Here is an 11,620-nt window from a genome sequence, read left to right on the forward strand (position 1 = left end):
ATTTCCATGTTAAATCCTAGTGTCATATGTGTGTACGTTATTTGCTTTCTATTATGAAACTAAGTTAATTATGGTTAATTACATTAAATGTCTAAAAAATTAATATTTAAGTTCTTACTAAGTTAAAATAATTATTTGTATTTTCCAAGTGATTTAATGCTAACCAAGTTACAACAATTTTTTAGTTTCAGTGGAGTTTGGTTTTGATTTGTATTAACATCTAAGGGATCTAGTATTTATTTTTGTGGTAACTAATTCACCTCTCTCCTCTTAGTTACTCTTGTTATATTTCCAAAAATAGATATCAAATCCTTTGGTGCTTACAAAGAAGTTTTCAAGGACCTAAGCTAAAGATCGGGATGCCTTACAAAAGGGAGATCCCTAAGCTAAATAGAGATAACTTCAAGGCATGGCAAGAAACCATGAGATTTGATTTGGAAACCATTGGAGACTCAGACCTAAAGTACCTAGACACCAAGTATGTGGCATCTACTAGAACTATGGCTATTCAACAAATTACATAAAAGAAGAATCATAACATTATGATGATTGATATTGCTTCAAGTCTAAGCTATGTTGAATTTGATGGAGTCAAAGATTTTGGTATTGGTTACGAGATGTGGATCAAGATAAAAGCCATATATGGAGGAGAAAATAAGGTAAGAAGTACCAAGTTAGAAAGTCATGTACATCAATTTGATCAAATGAGGATGAGAGAAGATGAGAATATTGCAAAATATAGTGCAAGAATAAAATCTAGTGTGTGTGCAATCAGAGCTTCAAGAGGAAAGATTGAAGAAGAGAAAGTGGTAAGCAAGCTTCTTAGAAAAATTCTTCCTATATATGCAATCAGAGCATCATAAATTTAAGAGATGATATTTGATGAGGCTAATTATTGCCTCTATTTCATGATAGTTTTTAAACACTTTGTTAATACTCTATTTCATTTTCATCAAGGCATTTGTGGATCTATGTTTACCTAAACCAATGATTAACCTATGAGTAGATAGTATGTCATCTTTTTCCAATATCATATATATGATGTAGTATTTCATATAATTATAAAAATGTGTGTTCTTATATTTGAATTTAATTTGAAAATGCTTATTTTCAATTATCTCTACATTATAACTAACCTGTTAGCAATGAAGCTAAAGATGATTGGAAGAATTCAAAGATGAGCATGAAGACAACCAATAGCATTCAAAGGGAAAAGAATTTTGAGATGTAGTCACAGTGGAGGAAAGTCATAATGGTACCAAAGGACATGAAAGTGAGTATGGAGGAGCTATGAAGACTTATTGCATTTTCTACATTTATTCTTAATGCAAGTAGATGTTTAGACTTTATTATTCCCACCTTAAGATATTATCTCTTCTTCCCACCTTGAGTTGTTATTTTCCTTCTTTCTCTCTTGGTTGTTTACTTTTTTGTTTTGGAATAAGCATCAATCTCCTATATATAGGAATCAGACCAAGTGTGTTAGTTTAGTTGGAAGGAAAAATTTTATGGGAATAGACTATTAACTTTTATAGTGAGTTTTGTTTTTATAGTTCTATGTGTTGTTTCCATGTAATGAATTTCTAAAATGTAATGAAATAGTTTTTTGCTTCTATCCTATGTTAGTAGTTTAGTTGAAGCCAACCAAGGGGGTCCACTTGGAAGGTGGATTAGATTAGGAGAGTATAGATTTATTTCCAAGAATTTTTAGTATTGTCAGTAGATGTTGTAAGTTCCTTCCTATAGCATCACACTTCATGAATGTTCCTACAACATCTGTGAGAATAGTTATAGTGGACAAACTGAGTTGAAATATTTGTTAACCTTTCATAGTATTTTCATTATTCATAGAGTTAAGTTTTTTAGTTTCCTATAGTAATAGTGTAAGTTCTTTTCCTTGCATTTTACTTTCCTGTAGCATAAGTATAGTGACTCATTAAGAGATTTAGTGCACATACTATGCCAACCATTTCAAGTATATGTCCCTAAGTTGACAAGATTAAATGCACCTCATAGTGAGAAAAATAGTCCTTAGATTGAATACATTATTCCTAAGCATGGCCCAAAGCATGACTACGATGCACCTATTGTGAGGTGGATCATTTTTGGCACTGTTCCTAGGGATGGTGTCAAGCCAGGAGCATTTTTGAGTCATAGTTCTTAGATAAATTTTTTTATAGAAATATCTAGTTTTGAAGCTTCCTTCACCAGTGTGAAGAGTTTAATTGCATTCATCAAAGAGGAAGACAATGAGATGAGTATGGCAGATTTCTTTCACAAGAGTCTGTTAATTTGAATGAAGAAATTGAAGAAGAAGAAGTTGAGTTTCCTTTTGAAGATGCAAGTCCAATTTTTCCTATAACATAATCTTCAAGAGAAGAACCAATATATACAAGTGATCTAGTCTTCAACCTTTTATTGAAGTTTTGGCCAATTTTTTTGATAATAGTACTTTGAATCCACCAGTTGTTAATCCTCTAGTACTCAATGTCACTTTTCAACAGCAACCTCATAATCTAATACCTCCAATAATGGCACAACCTACTTTTCCATTTCCTCTCCCAAGCCTTATAAATATTGATAATCTCAACAATATACATGCAACTACTCTTCCAAAGTTCTACGGCCTTGCAACTGAAGACCCTAATATTTTATTGTTTAAATGTAACATACTCTATCATAGTTTTGACTACAACACTAATACCCATAATCTCAAATTGTTTCCAAAAACATTGAAAGAATCAACTCTATGGTGGTTCATAGGCTTAGAAGCCAATGTAGTAGGAACTTGGGATGAAATGCAAACTCTATTTCTAGTTAAGTATAGAGAGTATTGCAAAGGATCTGGTTCAAGAGGAGATGATGTCTTTAGGATATCACAGAAGGAGGAAGAAACATTGGAAGACTATGCTTCATGTTTCTTATATATACTATAGAAGAACCCTCATCATGTGTTTTCTAAGGATTCACAAAAGCTAGTCTTTCTAAGAGGTTTGTATGATAATTTTCTAGAAGCACTAGACCTAATGGTTGGTGGTGATGTATATCAAGCTTCCTGGGATGACCTCAAGAAGATCTGTTAGAACTATTCAAGGTCAACCATGAAGAAAGGCTAAGGACCTCATTCCATAGTCACTAAAGGAATCAGTCAAGGTATTTCAAAGCTCGAGATATCTAACCTATTGTTAGATTTTAAATAGGACATCATCAATAATGTTGCTACACATCTTGACACAATGATTGCAAAGTAGAAGTATGTAGAAGCTAAGTTACAACTAGCTGAATACTGCCCTCATTGGAAAAAGAAAAAGAAGGATTACCAATGTAACCTAGTTGCAAGCATGGAGAGCCAACATCTTCCAACTAAGTACCTCAAGATAGATGGAGATGATGAGAAAGTATTTTTTGTTGCTCAATGCCAACCATGGGCCTAATGTCAAGGTATGCATCAAGATCCTTTGCAAAATTCAAATTCATATGGTAATTAATGGCAAAACTATAATCCCCAAGGTCCTCCACAATATCAACCTAATTGGAATAATGTTGGGTAAAAAAACCCGCAACAATCCCAATGGCCTCAAAATTCCCAACCACCCTAGCCTAACCAATAGAGTAACCAATGTCAAAACCAACATAACTACTGACAAAACTAGTAGAACCAATGGCAACCACCCCAAGGGAATTGGTAGTCTACGAACCAATAGAGGGGATCTCAACAGTTGCCTAACCAAAACACCAGTACTCCACAATTACCACCTCCAGTTCAACAAACTTGCTCTAATGCCACCACCTATGAATCCTAGACCTCAAAAGTAGACATAATTACCTATACAACTTCAGCCAAATCCAAATAGCCAATAGCCATAGAAACCCATGTATAGGGCTAATGCTCAGCAATATCCTGCTTATGCTCTAAGTGTTGTAGATATACATCTAAGATATGGTACAAATTTACCAATGCCTAAAATACCTCTTATAAATGAAATACTAGATCCTTCTATAGCATCAAAAACCTTAGTTGTTGAAACAATTGACCCAACCAATGTCACCATGTCAACCAAGTTCAACTACCGATGGAACCTCCTTTTCTAGAAAAGTTTATATAATGAAAACCTATACAAGTAGAGGAACAACCTTTTGATATTGTTGATTAATTGAAGAACATACATGTCCAAATACCCCTATTCCAAGCCATTAAAGATGTTCTAGTCTATGGAAAATCCATTAGAGATGCTTTCCTAAAGAATCTTAGAAGGAAGAAAAAGGACCCCACCATAGTCCATGTTGTGGGACAATTGGCTGACATTATTTTAGCAAAATTGATCACACCAAAATATTTTGATCCAGAAATTCCAGTAGTGAATGTTAGTATAAATGGTCAGTTTGTTAAAAATGCTTTAATAGATCTTGGCACTACTATAAATGTCATAACCAAGGACACTATGAATAAATTTAAAATAGAAGGACTAAGGGCTACTCCAACAATTCTGTAACTTGCAGATAGTTCTACCATCACCCCTGATGGGATGATAGAAAACATAGTTGTAACCTTAGATTCTCTAGAGTATCCTATAGAATTCATGATTTTATCCCCCAAGGTTAATCTATCTGGTTACCCTGTCATCCTTGGTCAAACATGGTTAGCGTAGATCAGGGAATATGACCATGTCCAATGACCAAGCAACAAAGAAATTCAATTTATATCCTCCAGCACAACCATTACCATATTTGAGCACATCTATTTGGCCAAATATAGGGGATGAAGAAGAAGATTTAAATTCTATAGTATAGCTCATGATGTTGCATAGAAAATCCTTTCTAAAGATACAACAGGAAGATTTAGTACTTCAATGTATCCTTACTAACAATTGTATGATAGAAAAACATGTATCTAAAAGTTCTATGTTGGAATTAATCACATATGAAGAATGTGATGAGAATTGTACTTTTCTCAAAGAACCTAATATTCTTCATCTGCTCTTACCATGTGAATTAGAAGCAACTCCAATCTCTGAAGTTTCTCTGATAGAGTCCACCACAACTATTGAACTATCTAAAGGTCATAATCTCCATATTAATCCCAAATTAGCACCTATATAGATGGAACAATTAAAGGAGTTACTTAAAAGGTGTGAAATGGCCTCTACATGGGACTATAATGATATGAAAGGGTTGAGTCCTAAATTGTGCACCCATAGGATATACATCAATGAAGGTTGTCTACCACTCTGGCAACCCTAGAGAAGGATATATCCAAGGCTTAAAGAGATAGTTAAAATTGAATTGCAAAAATTGCTTGATGCTAGTTTTATTTATCCTATATCTGATAGTAGATGGGTGTCACCCCTTGACATAGTGCCTAAAAAGGGAGGAAAATACAAAATTTGTGTAGATTACAAAGAATTGAACAAGGCCAGGCCACCAAAAAGGATCACTTTCCTTTACCAATTATAGACCAAGTTCTAGACACTCTAGCTAGAAAGAAGTATTTCTCTTTTCTAGATGGGTATAGGTTATAACCAAATTAGTATTTCTCTTGAAGATCAAGAAAAAACTATATTTACATTCCCATGGGGTACTTTTTCATACTATGTTTTACCATTTGGTCTATGTAATGCTCCTGCAATGTTCCAACGAGCTATTATTAGCATCTTTTCTGATATATCACATGATTGTATGGAAATATATATGGATGATTTCACAACATTTGGAGTCACTTTTGAGGAAGCAATGATGAATCTTGAAAAGGTTTTGGTAAGGTGTCAAGAACATAATTTGGCACTTAATAGTGAAAAATATTTTAGGCTCATGCAAGAAGGTGTGGTACTTGGTCATTTCATATCAGTAGCAGGAATACAAGTAGATCCAACCAAGATAGAGGTAGTTCAAACATTTCTTGTACCTACAAAATAAAAAGATGTAAGATCTTTTCTAGGTCATGTTAGATATTATAGACATTTTATAAGATATTTCATAAAAATATCTAGTCCCTTATACAAGTTTTAGATTACGGTAAAAGCAGGTTTTGAAGGGACCTCGAAACCCTTTAACAAAAAATAGAAAGATAAAGCAAGACAACCCAACTAGGAAAAAACCTGCAACAAACTGAAGAATAGTATCAAAATTAGGTTTTACAGGGACTTGAAACCACTAGAAAAGTCCAAAAACAAACTAACCCAGGTTTTATAGGGACCTGGAACCACAAACAATCTAAACTATAAAAAACCAGAAACTAAGACTAGAGTCCCCAACCAGCGACCAATACTAGACAGGCACCAAACTAGAGAACCCACCCCACTACCACTATTGCAACTCCAAGATCAATTTAGCTACTTTCTTACCAATTGCAGTAGTCTCTTGAATGGAAACAACATCCATAGTAGTAGTAACTTTCATAGCACTCTTCCTTGAGCTTTGCCTTGATCTTTTGCCTGGACCCTCAGCCGAAATGATATCTTCATTTGCCCTTTTTCACAGGCTTGCACTGGTTGCACAAATACTTGAGGTAACCTATCCCATCTTAGTGCTACTATCCTTGATTAACATTGTGAGGTTCTGCTCATAGTTTTTAAGTTTGATAGGGATGTCTCCCATCTGTCCTTCCATATGACTAAGTTTAGCATTGATAGTATCCAGGTTATGTTGCAGAATTTCCACCTTTTTCTTCAAACCCATTATTTCATTGTAGATCCAAGAATCAACCTTGAGACTCATGTCAACTTTCTCCTTAGAAAAATGCAAGAAGGTAATCATGGTATCCCTTTGCATAGCATCACAATCATCTTCAGCAGTCTCATGTGGGGGGGAACAGACAAAGTCATTGATATCCTCCATTTTCGTTTCATCCTCCTTTCGACCCTTGGCATAGTCCTCAGGATGAGCAGAGTCCTTCCTTTTTTCTTCCTCTATCCCATTAACAGGAGAAGTAGTAATAGCCATATGGTCCTCCTTATTCTTCTCAACAAGATTCTCGATAGTGTTATCTTCCACTTTATTACCCCCACTAGAAATAATCTGGTTACCCTCATTGTTAGATTTACTCTGTTCAAAATTACCTTCACTATTGTTTTCCTCTTTTCCTTTTTCATTATTATCTTTAGTCTCTAGATACCCATCCAAATTAGAAATTAACTCTCCAGTTTCAATATCATCCTCATCTACAGGTTTCCAATTATCATAGCTTTCTGAATTATCAGTCTCAAACTCCTCATCCTCAAGAACTTGAGAGGCAGAGGGTTTCAAATTCAGGGCATTTTCTTTACCTTTAACAGAGTCACCCTTCTTACTCTTAATGGGCTCTTTCTTCTTGTCCTTAGAGGGAGTAGAGGCAATGTGCTTATTTTTACAATATCCCTCAATAAGAAGGATCAGACCTTCATGAAGAATGGGTTTGGATTCCTTTTTCTTATGGGCTTCTAAACTATTAAGTAAAGAAAACTGAAAAAAGAAGGGGAAAGATATTCTATCTTTATATGTAAAATGATTTAAAAAAACAAAATGACATTTATGAACTCTTTTATTTCTTCCATCAAGTATGAAATACTCGTGGATGTAGTAGAGAACATCCCTCTAGATCTCCTTTATCTAGTTCGCATCAAAGAAATCACCATTCTTTTCCAGAAGCTTCTCCTCTTCTTTCATTTTCGAAAACTTTTTGTAGACTGCATTTGAAATACTAGTTTTCTTGGTGAATTTTATACCCACCGTAGGAAGCCCTATGATCTCAGCAATAAACTCCTCTGTAAGTTTCACAATCACACCATGGAGAGTGACTTTTTCATTGGACCAGTTCTTAAAGAAAGCCATAGTGATGTGTGGCTTAAAATCATTGAGTTGCTCCATGTAATGAGTCACTTTTCCTTTCTACAAAATTTTCTAAAAATCCTTGTGAGCCTTCCATTCCTCATAGTTTTTTGGTTCTTGTTTGCGTGGTTCACCCCCCATCAACAGAGAATAGTAAACACATTCAAACCAGAAAAACTAGATGCATAGAAAGAGAGGGTTAGAAAGAAATTTATTTTTCTTCCCACCAAAAAAGACACCTTTGTTCAAAGAAATGTGTGAACACCACATTACATTCATTTGAGTGTACTTCATAGGGGATAAAAATCTGGCAATTATTTGATCACTCCATGAAATCATTAACTTTCCAATCTTTTCAAATCTTACCCACTTGCGCATGGATAGCTTCATAATGAATAATTTCTTTGAGATCAACTTGATTAGTTAATTCATTCGGTCCACCTCACCATTTGCCCCATTAGGATAGCATAATTGGCAACCCAATCAGCAGCACCGTTGGCCTCCTGAAAGGTATGAGATATGACAACTTTTTCAAATTTTTGAATAAGGTATTTAATATCCTTGATAGTGGCCTCTATCGATCATGAGATAGCACTTTTATTATTAAGGATATTAATAATATTTAAAGAGTCACCTTCCAACCATAATTTTGGACATCCCAAATCCACTGCAATTTTCATAGTATAAAGGGTCATCGTAGCTTCAGCAATGTGACTATTAGTCTGACCTATAGGGATAGCTATAGCATCTTTAACTATTCCCATATTATCTCTCAACACACCTCCACAACCCGCACTCCTCGAATTTCCCTTAACAGCACCATCAAAGTTTCCTTTAATCCAACCATTCGGAGAGGAACTCCAAGTGACATTCAATCTTGGGTTATCAATTTGAGTCTTAGGGTTTTTAGGAAACATAGGATTATCAATAGGAAAGGTTTGATCAAATATTTTCAGAGATCTAAAATTCTCCTTACAAGCTCTAATAATATTTTGACCAAGCACCCATCTAGGAACCTCTCTGTTTCTAAAAATTCTAGTATTCTTTTCTTTCCAAATACCCTAGCAGAGATGAGGCAAAGTAATTTTCCATATAAATTGAACATTAGAATTCTTAGATGGGCATTTCCAGCTTTTAAAAGAAGATTCCACATTGTTATGATGAACCCAAGTCAAGTTCCAATACATTGGGATCTCAGTCCAAACCATTTGGGAATAAGAGCAGTTTAGAAATAGGTGGTCTCTATCTTCAAAACCATTCTTACATAAAATACACCTATTCACCAAATTTATACCTCTTTTCTGCAAGTTATCAAGGGTTAGAATTTTATTTTGAAGCAAGACCCAAAAGAAGAAATTAATTTTAGGAATGAGACCCTTAATCCAAGCCTGAGACCACAAGGGATGATTTTCCTTCTCCTTAGAAGCAAAGAGAGGAGAAACCTTGTATTTCCCATTAGGATCAGCATACCAAATAATCTCATCCTCAAAAGAAGGGTGGAGAGAAACAACATTGAGAGATAATTGGATGTGATAGAAACTTTGATCAATGTCCTTCAAGTTAACCCAAGAATCATTCTGCCAATAATGACTAACAAGAGTGCCATATCTCTGCTTGCATAAGTCAACTTGATTCAGATCTTGAACATCTTCAATCAGGGGGTGATCCTTAAGCCATACATCTTCCCAAAAACTCACCCTAGACCCATTGCCAATTTTCCAAGAGCACCCTTCTCCAAGCATTTTTTTAGTACCCTACATAGCTCCCTAAATTGAGGAGGGATGAATAACATCAACAGAGGAGAAGAAATTAGGAAGAGAAATAGAATTAGGGAGGTACTTTGTTTCCAAATGGTACTCCATTCTTTCTTCTCATGGAACACATGCCATCCTTGTTTAGCTAGAAGAGCTTGATTCATGCTTCTAATTTTCCAGATACCCAAACCACCTTCCTTGACCGGTTTACAAACATGATCCCAGGCAATTAAAGGTATTCTCTTTTTTTCCTCTGAACTAGTCCATAAAAAATTTCTTTGAATTTTATCAATAGCCTCAAAAAATTTAGTGGGGATTTTGAAGAGACTTAAGGAAAAAGTTGGTATACCTTGGAGAGAAGCTCTAAGAAGAATTAATTTACCAACCTAGCTTAAAAGGTTCCCTTTCCAACCTGCCAACTTCTTGCTGAATTTTTTAATGAGGTCTTCCCAGAAGGAATCTGAAACCTTCAAGCCTAAAGGAAGACCTAGATAGGAAGAAGGGAGAGAACCAATAGAACATCCAAGGATTTTGGCAATTTTATGTTGTCTAAGAATGGGGGTATTGAGAAAAACCACAACACTTTTATTCCAGTTAACCAGTTGACCAGAAGCAGAGGAAAAAAGATTTAAAGCTTGCTTCAAATTTCTAGCTTCCTTGACTTCAAATTTCCCCATAAAAATGGTATCATCAACAAATTGGCCATGAGAACAAATAAGAGGATGGGAAGAGGGTTGCAAACCCTTAATGACTCCTCTACACACTAGATCCCCAATGTACCTCCCCAAATAATCAGCCATAATAACAAATAGGATGGGGGAAAGAGGGTCCCCTTGTCTCAATCCCTGAGAGGGATTAAAAAATTTAGAAGAGCTACCATTAACCAGGACATCAATAGAAGAAGAAGAGATTAACTGATAAATCATTCCAACAACCTTCTTATCAAAGCCAAAGGCAAGAAAAATATTAGAGAGGAAAGACCAATCAACTCTGTCATAAGCCTTAGCAATGTCCACTTTCATTACAAATCCTTGATTGTTAGAACAAGATAAGGAATGAATATTCTCATGAGCTGAAATAATAGAGTTGAGGATTTGTCTACCTAGAGTGAAGCCATTTTGTTGGTCAACAATGATCAAAGGGGTCACCAGAAGCAGTCTTGAAGTAAGAACTTTGGATAAAATTTTATATAGAGAATTACAAAGACTGATTGGCCTAAACTGGTCAGGCAAGTCAGCTCCAATTTTCTTAGGGATTAGGCACAGGAAGGTGGAATTAACTTCCTTCAGCATTTGTTTTGCCCCAAAGAATTCCTTCACCGCATCACAAACATCTTTTCCTACAAGTTTCCAAAATTTTTGAAAGAAAAACATGGGAAATCCATTAGGACCAGGAGCTTTATCTCCTCCTAGAGAACAAACAGCTTTGAAAATTTCATCATTCTTAGGAATTGAACTTAACAATTTGTTCTAATCCTTAGAAACTAGAGTGGGGATCACTTTGAGAAACTCAGCTTGATGTTCCAAATTGATGAAGGGATCCACTGTCATTAGCCCTAAGAAAAAATTCACCATTTTGTCCATGATGTCCTTATCCTCCTTAATCTTCAAATCTCCCTTCATAAGATGTGAAATGTGAGATTTGGCTCTATGCTTTAGTGTGGATAGATGGAAAAATTTGGTATTTTTATCTCCTTCAGTCATCCATATCAATCTAGATCTTTGCCTCCAGTAGATCTCCTCTTTTGTAATGATGTCATGGTATTGAGACAGCTTATCATTTTCTTCTAAAAGAAGGTCAGGGGTGTATCCCTCCTTCTGAATTTTATCTTGAATATTTTGGATCTCCTCTTTCAAAATAGATTTATTCTCAAAGATGTTCCCAAAGAAATTTTTGCTCCAAATTTTAACTTTTCTTTTGACATTTTTAAGTTTAGAAGTCACTCTAAAAAGAGTAGTACCATCAATTTTGATATTCCACCATTTTTCCATTTTTCTTTCAAATTGAGGGTGCTTCATCCACATTTTTTCAAATCTAAAAGGAAAATTCCTCTTTGAACTAAA

Source organism: Cupressus sempervirens, chromosome 1 (genome assembly GCF_028749045.1).
Source record: "Cupressus sempervirens isolate cs-2001-9-10 chromosome 1, ASM2874904v1, whole genome shotgun sequence".
Classification (NCBI taxonomy): domain Eukaryota; kingdom Viridiplantae; phylum Streptophyta; class Pinopsida; order Cupressales; family Cupressaceae; genus Cupressus; species Cupressus sempervirens.